Genomic DNA, 13,288 nt, shown 5'->3' with positions numbered 1-13,288 from the left:
AGCCGGCGGCGGTGCCGCAGCTTCCGAAACTGGTTCAAGGAGTTGGGACAAGGGGCCTGCTCGTCGGGGTCGAGGATGGCGCGATTGGCGTCGCGGCGATCCCACTCTAATCAAGGGCCTGTGGAAGTCAAAGGGTCCTCTAGGTAATTCATGAATTTTTCTCATTCTTCTCTGCTTGTGTTCGATTATTGTTTTACTCGTACTGTATAAACGTTTGTACTTGTGAATGGTATTGATGAAATCCTACTCTCTAAAATTCTTTGGACTGAAATTTATTCTAAAAAGTTTAGAGAGTAAGTTACCGATGCTTTTTTTGTTAAGAATTTGTCGAAAAGACTTTGAAATCGTTGATGCAAGTCATCATAAACATAATATAAATAGAGCATGATGTGAGACCTGACCCTCACGTGTGAGAGGAAGAAAACACAACTCGGGTCTCTCTTTTCTCTTTAATAAATAGAGAACAACCCTTGTTAGAGAGAGAGAGAGAGAGAGAGAGAGAGAGAGAGAGAAGGAAAGACCATTTATTGTTCTACGGCAAGTCCTCTAAAAACATATGCCATAAAGAATAATGGTGAAAAAAATAAGAAAAAATAAAATAACGGAAGACAGAAAAATACATTTAAGAATAAAGTAAAATCAGTAGAACAAGAGGCACAAAATAAAATAAAATAATGAAAAAAAAGAAAAATTAAGAAAATATAAAATTAAATTAAAATGAGAGAGAGAGGGGGGGAGGGGGGAGACGAGAGACTTGAGTCGTGTTTTCCTTTTCTTGTAAATGAACAAACCATGTCTAGTATGTTCGGTCTATATATTATTGATGCTTTTCAGCAAAGGCATAGCGTAACATAATCTCATGTTTGTTTAACGTTTGCAAGCAACAAGAATGTAATGATTCACTGTGTTACACTGTGTCATCTGTGTCCCTTGTTGGAAAGCATCCTAAATATATTATGTCTATGCAAGTGATTTTTCATGTAAGCTTTTCACTTCATTCGTGGAAGATTTTAAGGGCTTCCTTTTATCCTGTTTTGCGTTAGAAGACTTTCGCACAGGCATGAAGTTTGTAAAATCTGTTGCTAATCATTTACATAGAGACATTTATATAGGCTTGCTTTTTTTATAATTATACTATTTTTGCCTATTATAATTAAAACTTTGCATGAATAATATTTTAAATCTAGTGGGCAGTTTTAGGTTTTCCTTCTATCTATATTTGCGGTCAATTTTTAATACAATACATAGATTTCAAATTATAAAAATACTTGCAAGTTATAAATGTCATTAATTTCAAATAACTCATATTTGTAAATATTTCGCTTGCGAAAACCCACGTCATCGTAAATTATACTCGTGCATATAATGGTGACATAACGCGGATTCAATTTATATTATATGCTCGTTGACTTCCAGCACATCAGTTGGTGGTCGCAATTTGTTGAGGAAACTTTTTTTGGTTTACTATCTTGGCGTAACAGCATCTGCTACGAAATCTTATATTACGATAGTCGAACCATAAAACCACGACTTATGCTGTGGCGCTGCAATTTTATGGAAGATAGTTTGCTTGCGGTTACGTATACGCTTGAATGCAACATAAGAAAATTTTTGTACATCTCAGTAAAATTACCGGAATCTCAAGTTACGTCTATGCCCGTCGTGATCTTATTTTTAAACAAATTCAAGTAAAGAGAAATACAAAATTACTTCTTATTTTTTTTTAAATGGAACTTTTCATTTAGACTTACGCATTTATAGATAGTGTGTCCATTGTTCAAAGTTCAATCGTGTTTCTTCAAGTTATTGTGAAGGATCGAACAGAAAACGAGAATTGTTTAGCAAATTAAATTAGATTCTAATTAATATTTGTGAATTTCACTGAAGAATTTTTCGCTATTTTATCGTGAGCGTATATTACATGACAGCAATGGTTTTGTTTTTCTGCTGCTGCAGGTAGTAGTCGTTCACTGACATCGATGTAAACCCGGGACTAGTGTAGGGATAATAATGGCGACGGCTGTGAAAAATTCATGAAACGAACAAACGAAACCACGTCGTTCTGCTTGTGTTCTCCGTTGGCTCGAGCTTGTGTTTTAACTTTCAAATACGACCCTGGCCGAGAAGAGCCTCCTTCGCTTTGGAAATTTCAAATTTTTATCACAGATTAGGACTCCACCGAACCGCAAGTTCCTTGACATCTAAAATTGCTTGACTTTCATGAAAAAGAATGAAAATATACCTAATATGATATTAATTCTTTATCACCATTTATAGTATATGAATTTATATATCTTTTAAATGTTAAACTGATTGATAAAAATAATTAATTTTTAATTTTAAATTTGTAAGTTTGCATATTTGTATTTATTCTTAAATTAGATAGCTCTTATTCTCTAACTTCCAATGACAGTGTTAGTATTATATTGTCGTTGCACAGCTCGTATACATATATAACATCTACGTAATGAAAATGTAATGACACTGACGCTGTCGTTAACAGTTACCGAATATTGGCTTTAGTCACTGATATTAAATAGGAATTTGAAATATATTAATTCTGTAATTAACATACAGAAATGTTTACGGAATTATGATGCATTAAAAATATCAAAAAAAAAGTAAGAATATTATATATATATATATATATATAATTTATATTATTTTATATTAAATCAATGTCTTCTTTTCTATATGATAACAGTTAGAGAAACCGATAATATTTACGCAGCCATATTTTATATATTGGAATATAATTAATGTTGGAATTTTGTTTTTATCGAATTCAAATCAGCGAATTTACAATCTGCCAGCCAAGCAATCGATTGGTCAAATGTTTAGTTAATTAAAACTTCTAAATGTTGCTAATTAATCTGTGTTATAACTACTACAGTTTGCCGAGATTACTGCGGGCGTTATAAAATAACTAAACTTCCATTAATGAAAAACAAGCAAAAAACGTGTTGAATCTAAAGGCGATTTTCGGCTTTTATTTTTATTTTCGAGCTATGATTTCTTCCATATAGCTACGCTATTCCATTGTATTTGATTTTGCAATTTCACAAACTCCGTCGTACATTTCCCCAAGCACTGTATAACGTCTGATGCAATTAATTCAATTGTACCATATATGCGGACTCGAGATAACAAATTATACCTGAAGGGAATGAAGCAACAAGCATGTGTATATTAGCACCTAACGCGTGCACTGATGATCCTCCCACATGATAATGCATGCGACCTTTCAGCCTCGAAATCGTTAAGCAAAGCTTAATTACTCCCTTGACCTCAGGCACGTTTCAAGGACGTATCGAGTGCGTTTCACGAGCACGTCATGTCGCGTGTGTTGGACAGATTCGCTGGGACAGGCGGAGATCTACATCATCGTGGCTCTCTTGATCGGCTTCTTCACCGTGGTGATTGGCTGCTGGCTATCCGACAACTGCTGGTCGCCGGAGCCAGAAGGCGTGGTCACCCTCGCATAGCCTAGTGCCGACTTCCGTGCCTCCAGGCGATAACAACTACTACGGCGCCCCTCATACAGAATTCTTCAGGACTTCGGCCGCTACTCGGATCATCATAGTAACGCATCCGGCAACGTCAGCGGCAATCATCGACCGTTGCTCGACATCAATGACAATGACACGCTATTACGCGTATGAACACCACGCACGCGGGACCTTCTTCATCGAAGAGGTATTGTTCGATCGACGGCATCTGCGAATCAACCTCCTTCGCAAGTTCCTATTTCGCAAGAGACGAGTTTTCGAGCAGGGTCAGTTCTTGAGCGCGAAAAGAGACGTCAAAGAAGAAAATGAAATTAAACGAACGAACTGTGAAGTTTTTCGCTCCGTATTACATATCGATTCTCAAAATCGAAAACTTTCGTGTACGAAATAATTGCATGTCATGTTCACAATGACAATTGAAAATTGGCGTATTGGATTAAACCATTAAACTAACGAAAAGATATGTTGCCGATATTTCATACGAAGCAGGTGATGGTGAAGCTCATTGTATTTAATCTCTCTAAGACTGACTCCGCAATTGTAAGTCAGTTCCTTTCGCGTCGTTATAAAAAACGACTGAAGAGATTTTTTTAAACTCAATAAGATATGTGCTTGTGCAGCATGTTTTTATTCAAACTCTCTAAATCTAAATCGGTAGATAATTATTGATTACCCAGTGGCATACTTAGCACTGGGTAATCAGTGAAATTCAACTAAAAAAGAAAAAGTTTGAGCATTGTATAATTAAAATACCGATATTTCCACATCAATTCCAATACCATATACATTGAATTTATTCATCTAAAGCAAAGTTAGGTTAGAGACTTCACATTTCATTCACTGATTACCAGAGACATACTTAGATTATATATATATATATATAATTAACAGTTAATTTAATTAATGCTTAATTAATTAGGCATTAATTGCGCGTCCAGCGTATTATTACGGAGTCCGGAGTACTCGCAATGAATATCAATGCAGAGGCTATTATCGCTTGTTATGCAATCAAGTGACAAGCTCTCAGACTTGGAGATAATTGATTCCGCTCGAAGCAAGGTACAGATATTAAGGGAGATCTGTCCGATATAATAGACATCGAAAGGGAGAGATTTTCGAAGTAAAACATCTTGAATCCATTTTCTTTTAATACAAGCGCCAATCGCTTGTCGTAATAATACACGTTGAAATATACAAATGAAATTAACGTTCTCAGTCCATCTTTCGCTTCTTTTACGATCAGGAAATTTCGTCGATTGCTTAAACTCTCAAACGCGACTTCGAAGATTCGTCCTCATTTCATCAGCGGGCTCCCACGTCGAATTTTCGAGTTAAATCGCCTTTACGACCGGCAGAATTACGTTTTCCAATTTTAAGATGAAGCTGAAGTTTTAAGAACCTCCACCTTCCCCGTCCGCTCGGACGTCTCGGACGTCTCGGATGTCCGGTCGTGAAATCCGATCGCAGGTTTGTATGCGCGAACGGAACGGACGGATTGCGGGAACGGCAGGAGCCGACGAAGTTCTTATTGCGATAATACGTGAAGTTGCTGCACTGGACGGCGACACGCCGGTGGCCACAACGAAGTTGCGGGCCGTGCACAAAGTCCAAAATGGGTCAACAAGCCGCGGTCATCCCTCTCGCTCACCCTCGCCGAGAGCCCGTAACATCGTTAAAGCACATTGCATCGATACGAGCAGCGCGTTCGTCGATTCTCAGACTTCTCATGCAGTTCGTAGCGTGAATAACGACTCGCCCACATGTCTTGATCATCATGTTGCACGTTTATGATGTCGACCGCGAAACCCATCGGGAATGGTTCTGATCCGTAGTTAACTCTCGTTGAACCCCCTAAGCGAGTTTCTGTCCCCCGTCCTCTCAAATTTCGACACCGTTCTATATTAATTTGGTCATCAGTTTCTCATCAGTCATTAATCGCTTCATCCATTATTTTATTATCTAACTGCTAACATATCGTATCATTGAAAGACTGCTTTTCTCTTCTTGTACATCGTCACCGATCAAATTTGATGGATTGTCGTCGTGTAAAATCAAACTTGATTGTTTCCAATTGAAAATGCAGCGATAATTGTACATACACCGACAGCGCAATTAAGAATGCAGCGATAATTGTGTATTGATACACTTTCTTGTGAAAATCCGACATAATCTAGCAATTTGAAATGAAAATTTTTTTACGTCGGACATGGATTGCTAAACGTGCTACTTTAGATAAATAAATCGTAATCGTTATTTGTAATATTTAATTCTTTATGCAAAATGCCAACAATTTATCTAATATAATATACGATTATTCGAATATCTGCACGTCAAGTCCAGAATTTATTTACATCATAAGACGTTAATGACTTCGTTACAGAAGCAACTAACATATCTTAGATGTGTATCGGTTATACACTTAACTGAACTATAGAAGTTGTTAATTACCACCGTATAGAGCCGTAGGATCGAGTATTGACTTAACGACGTCAGGGATGGCTCGATGCGATTAACTGAGAATGTCGGAACCGTATTGGTTTTACTTTACAGCACACCTTACAGTACACATTGTGCAGTAGATACAGTAGAATTGTTTGCACGAGCTATACCATTGGATTAATGAAATCCAGTAAACGAAAGACAGTTGACGATGTTCAGTTGGCAACTTTTGTTCAATATTAACACGAAAGCATTCTTACGACCCACGCTTTAGTTCTAGAACTCCATACATTTTTAATAATAAATTCTATCGTCCCTTTATTGTCTCAATAAATTTTTAATTTAATTTTGAATCCGATTTTGTTATAAAACATATTTGTTGAAACTTTTTTTATTCAATAGTTCTCTTCATTACTTCATTTATATTTTTTATTCGTTTTAGTTTCTATAATTAGTGTCAAGATTTTTATTTAACAATTTTATTAAATAATTTTTTAACAATTTCTTTAAAATGATACGAGTCTTAAAGATTCATTTTTCCATTTTTAATAAATTAATAATATATCTGATAAATGCATATATTGAAAGCTTTGTATCATTTGATTAGTCCACAATGGAATCATTGCAGCGGCAATAATATAGGTATTTGGGAAAACGCCGCGTATTTACAGAAAGACGAATCTTGTCTGCAAGACCCGTATAATATAATCATGGTTTCTGCCGTATGATTTTATTAGTCAGTACGACGATGAAATCCAGTTAGTGAGAAAAGTTAAAAACGCGATGGTTTCAGGCGTGAATATCTCTAAGCGGCTCACTTCAGAACTCAAACCTTCACAGTATAAATATCAGATAATTATTGGTCTGAATTTACACGAATAATAAACAAAATGCGACGTCTGTTTCGACTAGCGAAAATTAACTTTAATCTACCAATGTGGATTAACGTTAACCTCGATTTCATTTAATTGTAAGCTGAATCAAGATTAAAATTAATCCACATTGGTGGAAAAGGACATTAGCTTTACAAATCTACAATTAAAATAAGACAGGCATACTTTCTTCATTTAAATAGATACAGATCTAGCTAAGTACTTGTAAGTATTTGATTTCCTATTTTTAATTAATTATACGTCGTATCTTAACCAGTTTTTTTTATCTACACCGAGCTGTTAAGAAATAACTACGTCTATGAATTAATTAATAAACGTTACTTTTATTTGACGCAATGCCAAAATGAAATGGTAGAACTTTTAAGGAAATTTAATATTTCAAGGTTGACAAAAACCTGCGTGTAAGTTTACAGTTAGACAAATATTTTAGAAACGTCGACTTTCCAATAATTTAATGCAGTCGGCGCCAGAAAGAGAGTGATTAAATACCGCGAGAGTTCTTTTTTAACCTGCGGCGAATTGCAACATGCTAATATCGCACTTTCGGTCTGACGGAAAAATTGGAAAAATTTTACGGTGTCACGTAGATTTGATGCACTCGGACATTTGCGGATGTATGCGCGTGACGTAAACGCGAAACAACGAACAAGATGCAGATATCTAGGTGCATGGTGCACGACAGTAGCAGACAGCACGATATATCACGTCATTCGAAAGGGACGCGATTGCTGTCGAATCAACCATCCCCGTTCTTTTTTTTACCCCTTTTTTTTCCCGCATATTGTCCCGTGCAGAGCGAGCGGGCCGCATTGACAGACTAATTAACCCGGAAACCTCTCCACAACTTCCTCTATGCCGCGTTTATTTTATCTGTCGCTCGAGAGCCCGCGGGCGCGTACACACACGCATGGTTGATCGATTAATTGAATTTTGATGCGCTCAGACAGGCGACTGATGATCTCAAAGGGCAAAAATTACCTCCCAAACAGAAATTTCATTAAAATGACAGTCGCATTCATTCTTTAAAGAGGGACATGCAACATACATTTCTTTTTAACGTCGAAATATAATATAATATTAGAAAGTAATTGGTATATCGTGAAAACATGATGGTAATAATAATTCTTTCTGCCTTTTTTAGAAGAAATCCATTATTTTTAAATTTATTTCATTGATCTCATTTATCTTTATCTGTCTTATTCAGAATTGTTTACTTTGCCATCGAACAAAGCGCAGCTTTGTGTGTATTCTCTTATAACAAATTTACATTATCTAAACTGTTAACTATTTTTACAGAAAGATCAATATCTTTATTTAAATAATATTTTCAATTCTACATATATAATAGAATATATTTTTTTTTGAATTTGATATTTTCAATTCGCTCGTTAATTTTCTTCAAAATTCTTTGCCTTGCCGTGATAGAAGTATACAATACGATTTATTTTTGGTTCTGAACTCTAACAAGAAATTGCGAATTACGATTACACTATTCCAACTGTTTAAACTATCTTTGTAAAAAGATCAATGTTTTCATTTAAGAAATTCCAATTTCTCTTAAGAATCTGTAAAATTTCTTAAATCTATATACATAACAGAAATATATTACACTCTTATTACATAACATATTTCCGTTCGAGTTTGACATTTTCGATTTGGTTGTTGAGCAAAAATCATTGAAGAGAGAGAGAGAGAGAGAGAGAGAGAGAGAGCAGCGCGGAATATCCCGGCGGTATCCGAAAGAGCTAACAATCAAGACCTGCCACTAGGGCTCTTCCGTCGATGAAGATCCCAGTGGCGTTTCCAGCAGGCGACATGAATTATAGAGGTCGGTGTGGCCTGTGCAAACCGGACGTCCCCGGATACGATCGTCGCCGTATCCGTGCGCACGTATCCGCTCGAGGGCGAGAACGTAACGCGTGGGTTTGCTGGCACGAGTCCGCGAGCTTCGTAAATCACTGCAGACAGTGGTAACGTCGCAGCGAAGATACCTCGTGTACTCGCCACGTACGCCGCCGAACACGCTTGGACAATGCGCGTTCCGCGTGAACTGCGCCGCGGCGATCCCTGATGTCTCAACCAGATAGCACGGGTCCAGGAATCCTCCCCGAAGTGGACCGCGAAGTGCGATCGCTCATTCCGTCTGACATCCGTAATCCTCCGTTCGGAGCCCATTAGTTTCCGTTTGGGAATAAATATACATTTTTCCTACCCTTCGCGGGAAAGGTAGCAGGCCTCGAGCAGCGGCTCGTTGAGCATCTTTGACATGTGGAAATTACCTGATTTGAATATACGTGAGGCAATCATTCGTAAATGTAACTGTATTAGTATGTCACATTTGCAAACGAAGAAATTTTAGCAATACAAAATACACAATATAGATTTTGCGTTTTAGTTTGCGTTGGAAGGTGCTCAAATATTTATATTATTTATTTATTCTTGGAGCCACAAATTATTTTTATTTTAATCAAATCAGTAACTATAAGAGCCTTAGATTGAGACAAAGTTTAATTAAATTATACATGAAAAATAAGTTTTTCTTGTCTTTTTGCACCTCTGAAGTTTAGCTCGCAGCAAAAGTATTTTATTTTAATCTTGCAAAATGAAACCGTTATAAATCCCATACATTTGCAAATTTGATCTTATTTCTTCAACTACTTATTATGGAAATGAGATAAAATATACATTCATAAAATCAAAGTGCTCAAACGAAAATTTGAAAGAGAAATATTTATTAATTCACAAAGTAAAATTTAAGTCAGATAAGTAATTTGGAAGTTAACAATTTGACCGATGCGAAAATAATTTCGAAAAGTAATAATAAGATTTTGTATAATAAACGTAATACATTATTTTGTAGCAATATACAGTACCATTCAAAAGTTTTATTAAATACTGTTGTTTACAAAAAAAAACACGTAAATCAATTGCCAAATGCATTCATTCATTCATGGGTGTTGATCTTTTTTATATTTGAACCAAAGGAATTGACATATTACATCTTAATTTAGTTTCCATCCAAAGAAATAAAGAAAAAAATAAGAAAATTTGAAATAAATACTCTAGTGAGTAAATATTTAGTCAAAGTTAAAAATTGTGAGCAGATAAGTACCGCGTTCTATTCTATAATCATTGATATACATATAAGGAAGAGTGGGAGAAACACAATCACAGTAAATACAGAAACAAATGGTAGTGTGCTAATAGTTAAATAAACTCTGATTAATGTACTAGCATTAGTTCATTATAATGTAAAAATTCTGAGAGTTGGAATATTATATTTTACTTTTATATATATATATAAAAATATTAATTTTACAAATATTTAAATATATAAAATGTGAAAACAATTTTTCAATTTTTTTGATCTGTTTATTTTATAAATTTGGCCATTTATTAAAACTTTTGAGCAGTACCGTTGGTCTTCGTTAAGTCATTATCTTGTAACTCACGTCGAATTTGCTCGCGAGCTATGCGGGATTTACAAGAGGAAGGAGGTATGATGAATTGGAGATACAAATTGCTGGGCTCGATTACTGTCTACATAACTCGGTTGATTTATTGACAAGGGAGCAATTTCCTGATGCTCGTGGTGATTATTATAAATTTATTATCCGAGCGTAATCGAATTAAGCGCATATTTATCTTACAATTAGATTTCTCCTGTCTCGCTTCCCATAAATCTAACATGAACAGATGCGGGGAATAAAGCTTAATAAGCGAAGTAAAATTTCTGTAGAGATGTAGGTCGCTTCACGATTGAGATCTTTCGATTGTCAAGCGATGGCGAGCGACTGTCTGCGACGCTCGCTCGCACAGTTGCAATGCTTTCAGACTCTATACACAAAAGGAAATAATAGCTGCACGAAGACTGACAACCACAGTCGAGTTGAGATTCGAATCGCAGTTCGATTAGTGACACAATACCGAGGAGACTTGTAATGTTTACCAAGATGCGATTCAATTTTTGTGCAATCCAATTGTAAATTTCTTTTACATTTTATTTCTTTACAAGCTTTGTGAAAAATTTCCATAATATTCTACAAATACAAAGGCTTAAATTACTTTTGTAGTAATTTAATCAGATATGATAACTTATATTATTCTATATAAGAGAAATTAAATTGAGAATTTCCGGAATTATTTAAACAAATAATTTAGAGATTTTTATTTATTTTTATCAACGATGAGGACTCTAAATTCTTATATTATTCTATAAGAGAAAATAAGTTGAGATTTTCTCGGATCATTTAAATAAGTAATTGACATTTTTTTTTATTTTTATCTGAAAACTATTTTTTATTTATTTTCATCAACGATGAGGACTTTAAATTTGCGGATGACATAATAGTTATTCCTGCAGAAGCAAAAAGTAACTGAGGGTAGTTGAATCGCGAGTTTTTAGAAAACGACGAACTCGTAAGCAAATCGTACGTTTTAGATTACCACGACAACAACGGACAAAAACGCTTCTTTCGCGGAAGCAAATGCGCGCCGGATAAGTATAATAAAGGCAAACCGGAACTCTTGGGATGCAAGTCGACCGTGTTCGCGAGTCTCCCGATTAAGTCGAGCAACGGTGAACGGCGCTCGCCGCGATCGTTACGTAGTAATTGCGACAAAAACGTTGTCTCGAAAGAATTCGCCGTGCTTGGCGGCGGGGTCCTTGTGAGAGATAGAAAAGAAATTTCTCGTCCAGAGGGGGCTTGTTGTTGTTAGTTGTCTGGACCGGAAGTTTTTCTCGCATTCTCAGCGAGCGGATCTTTTTTGCGAGCGCGCCAATTTTTCAACGAGGCGCGGCTTCCAATTTCGATTTGTCGGAACGACGATGCGCGAGCTGAGAGTTTCGCCGGTGTGTATAATTCGCAGCCGCGAGCCGCGAGCCGCGAGTCAGGTAGGCGAGAATTATCCGCAAAGTACTCGTGCAATCAGTGTTAACTTGGAAAAGCATCTCGGATCTTCTTGTATTCGGTCGCAAAGGTCGCGCGAATACGCTCGTTGGAAGACGTTCTCTCTCGGCTCGCTTTGCCGCGAGGCAAAGAAAAAATCTTTATGAGATTCTATCAGAATTCTACCTGAGGCGTATCCGTGTCTCAAGTAGAATTCTGATAGAATTCTGTTGCACGGTTAAAGATTTCTCTTTAGCAAGATGCGTAAGCATGGTACGAATGTACTATGTATAAGCCGCTTACCTGACCAGCAGTCTAAGTCCGGTTATTATCAAACAAACGTTTTCGATAAACTCAAATATTATCTGAAGAGTTGTCTCAGTAGGATTTTGGGGAAGCTAGTCTACAATGTTTCTCTCCGAATATAAACCTAAATAAACTTTCCACTTTTGAATGAATTTAATGAGAAAGTAGAATACGCCTATATGGCAAATTGGGATCAAAAAGCAAGAAACGTAAGTGATGTTCCACATCTAGCAACTTTTAGTATTTTACGTAGAACGGAGCAATTTCGAGTTTGTGCATAAAGTATTCTTGCGCGAGGCATGTAAGATACATCGAGATTTATCCATGTGATCAGCTGATCCGCATCGGTGTGTTCAAGTGCAGTGAGGAAAGAGTTAGTATCGCGCGATTTTTGTAGCGGCTTGAATTTTTTAAGGTACAAAAGGTATCGTTCGTAGTGAAAATCTCTGCATACCATGCTTGTAAGTTTCACGATTAAACGCGCGCAATTACTATGCGAACTGAATCCTTTACTGCATACTGCGTGCGCTCAGCATATAGCGTACGAAGATCGTTTTATAGATAGCTTTTGCATGGATATCGTAACAAACGATTCGACGTATTTCGTACGTTATGTTATACGGAAAGAGATAAGATTAGAACAATGTTCCATGCATAGCTAGCTCAAATAGTGCTATAGATAATTTATGACACGCACGTCGAATACGAGATTATAGTGGATGAATTCTTAATCATTTTTTATTATGTTGTTCTACGAAGGATATTTCTGAATTGCCATCTCTTGTCTCTCTAGCTTCAGAAATGTACGTTGGAATAATTTTATTCTTTCATTATCTAGATTTTAAACAAAAGTCTCAATTTTATAACTCTAATCCCCCAATAGCGTCGTGATTGCGCATTTGATAATAAATACGCGCTCAATTCTTCCGGTGTCGAAATGAAATAGGCACGTAGTATGAGGGGAATGAATATCATTACGAAGTAGCCATTTAGACACGCATACATTCCGAGAAGCATTTTTTCACGCTTCGAACAACTGTTCTATGCTTTCGTGCCCTAGCTCGTAGTCGACTGGTAGCAAGTTCAGTAACTATGCTGGGCCACATCCAGAAACGTCAGACACTCGCGAAGGAAGGTAAATCCACGTGAGAGGTTCCGGAATACCGAACATCTCAGACAGTGAGAGATGCTAGCCAACTTTTCGGCCCGTTGGGAGTGCCAAAAGCTGCGTTCCTCGATCGCGTCTTATGCG

General features: G+C 36.6%; 1 pseudogene; it reads left to right on the top strand.

Moving 5' to 3' along the window:
* LOC108761355 (uncharacterized) overlaps positions 1-143 on the top strand; it is an 8,028-nt pseudogene extending 7,885 nt beyond the window's left edge.
* The last annotated feature ends 13,145 nt before the right edge of the window (positions 144-13,288 follow it).

Source organism: Trachymyrmex cornetzi, unplaced genomic scaffold (genome assembly GCF_001594075.2).
Source record: "Trachymyrmex cornetzi isolate Tcor2-1 unplaced genomic scaffold, Tcor1.1 scaffold1093, whole genome shotgun sequence".
Taxonomy (NCBI): Eukaryota; Metazoa; Arthropoda; class Insecta; order Hymenoptera; family Formicidae; genus Trachymyrmex; species Trachymyrmex cornetzi.
This window is presented reverse-complemented; position numbering and strand designations above follow the sequence as displayed.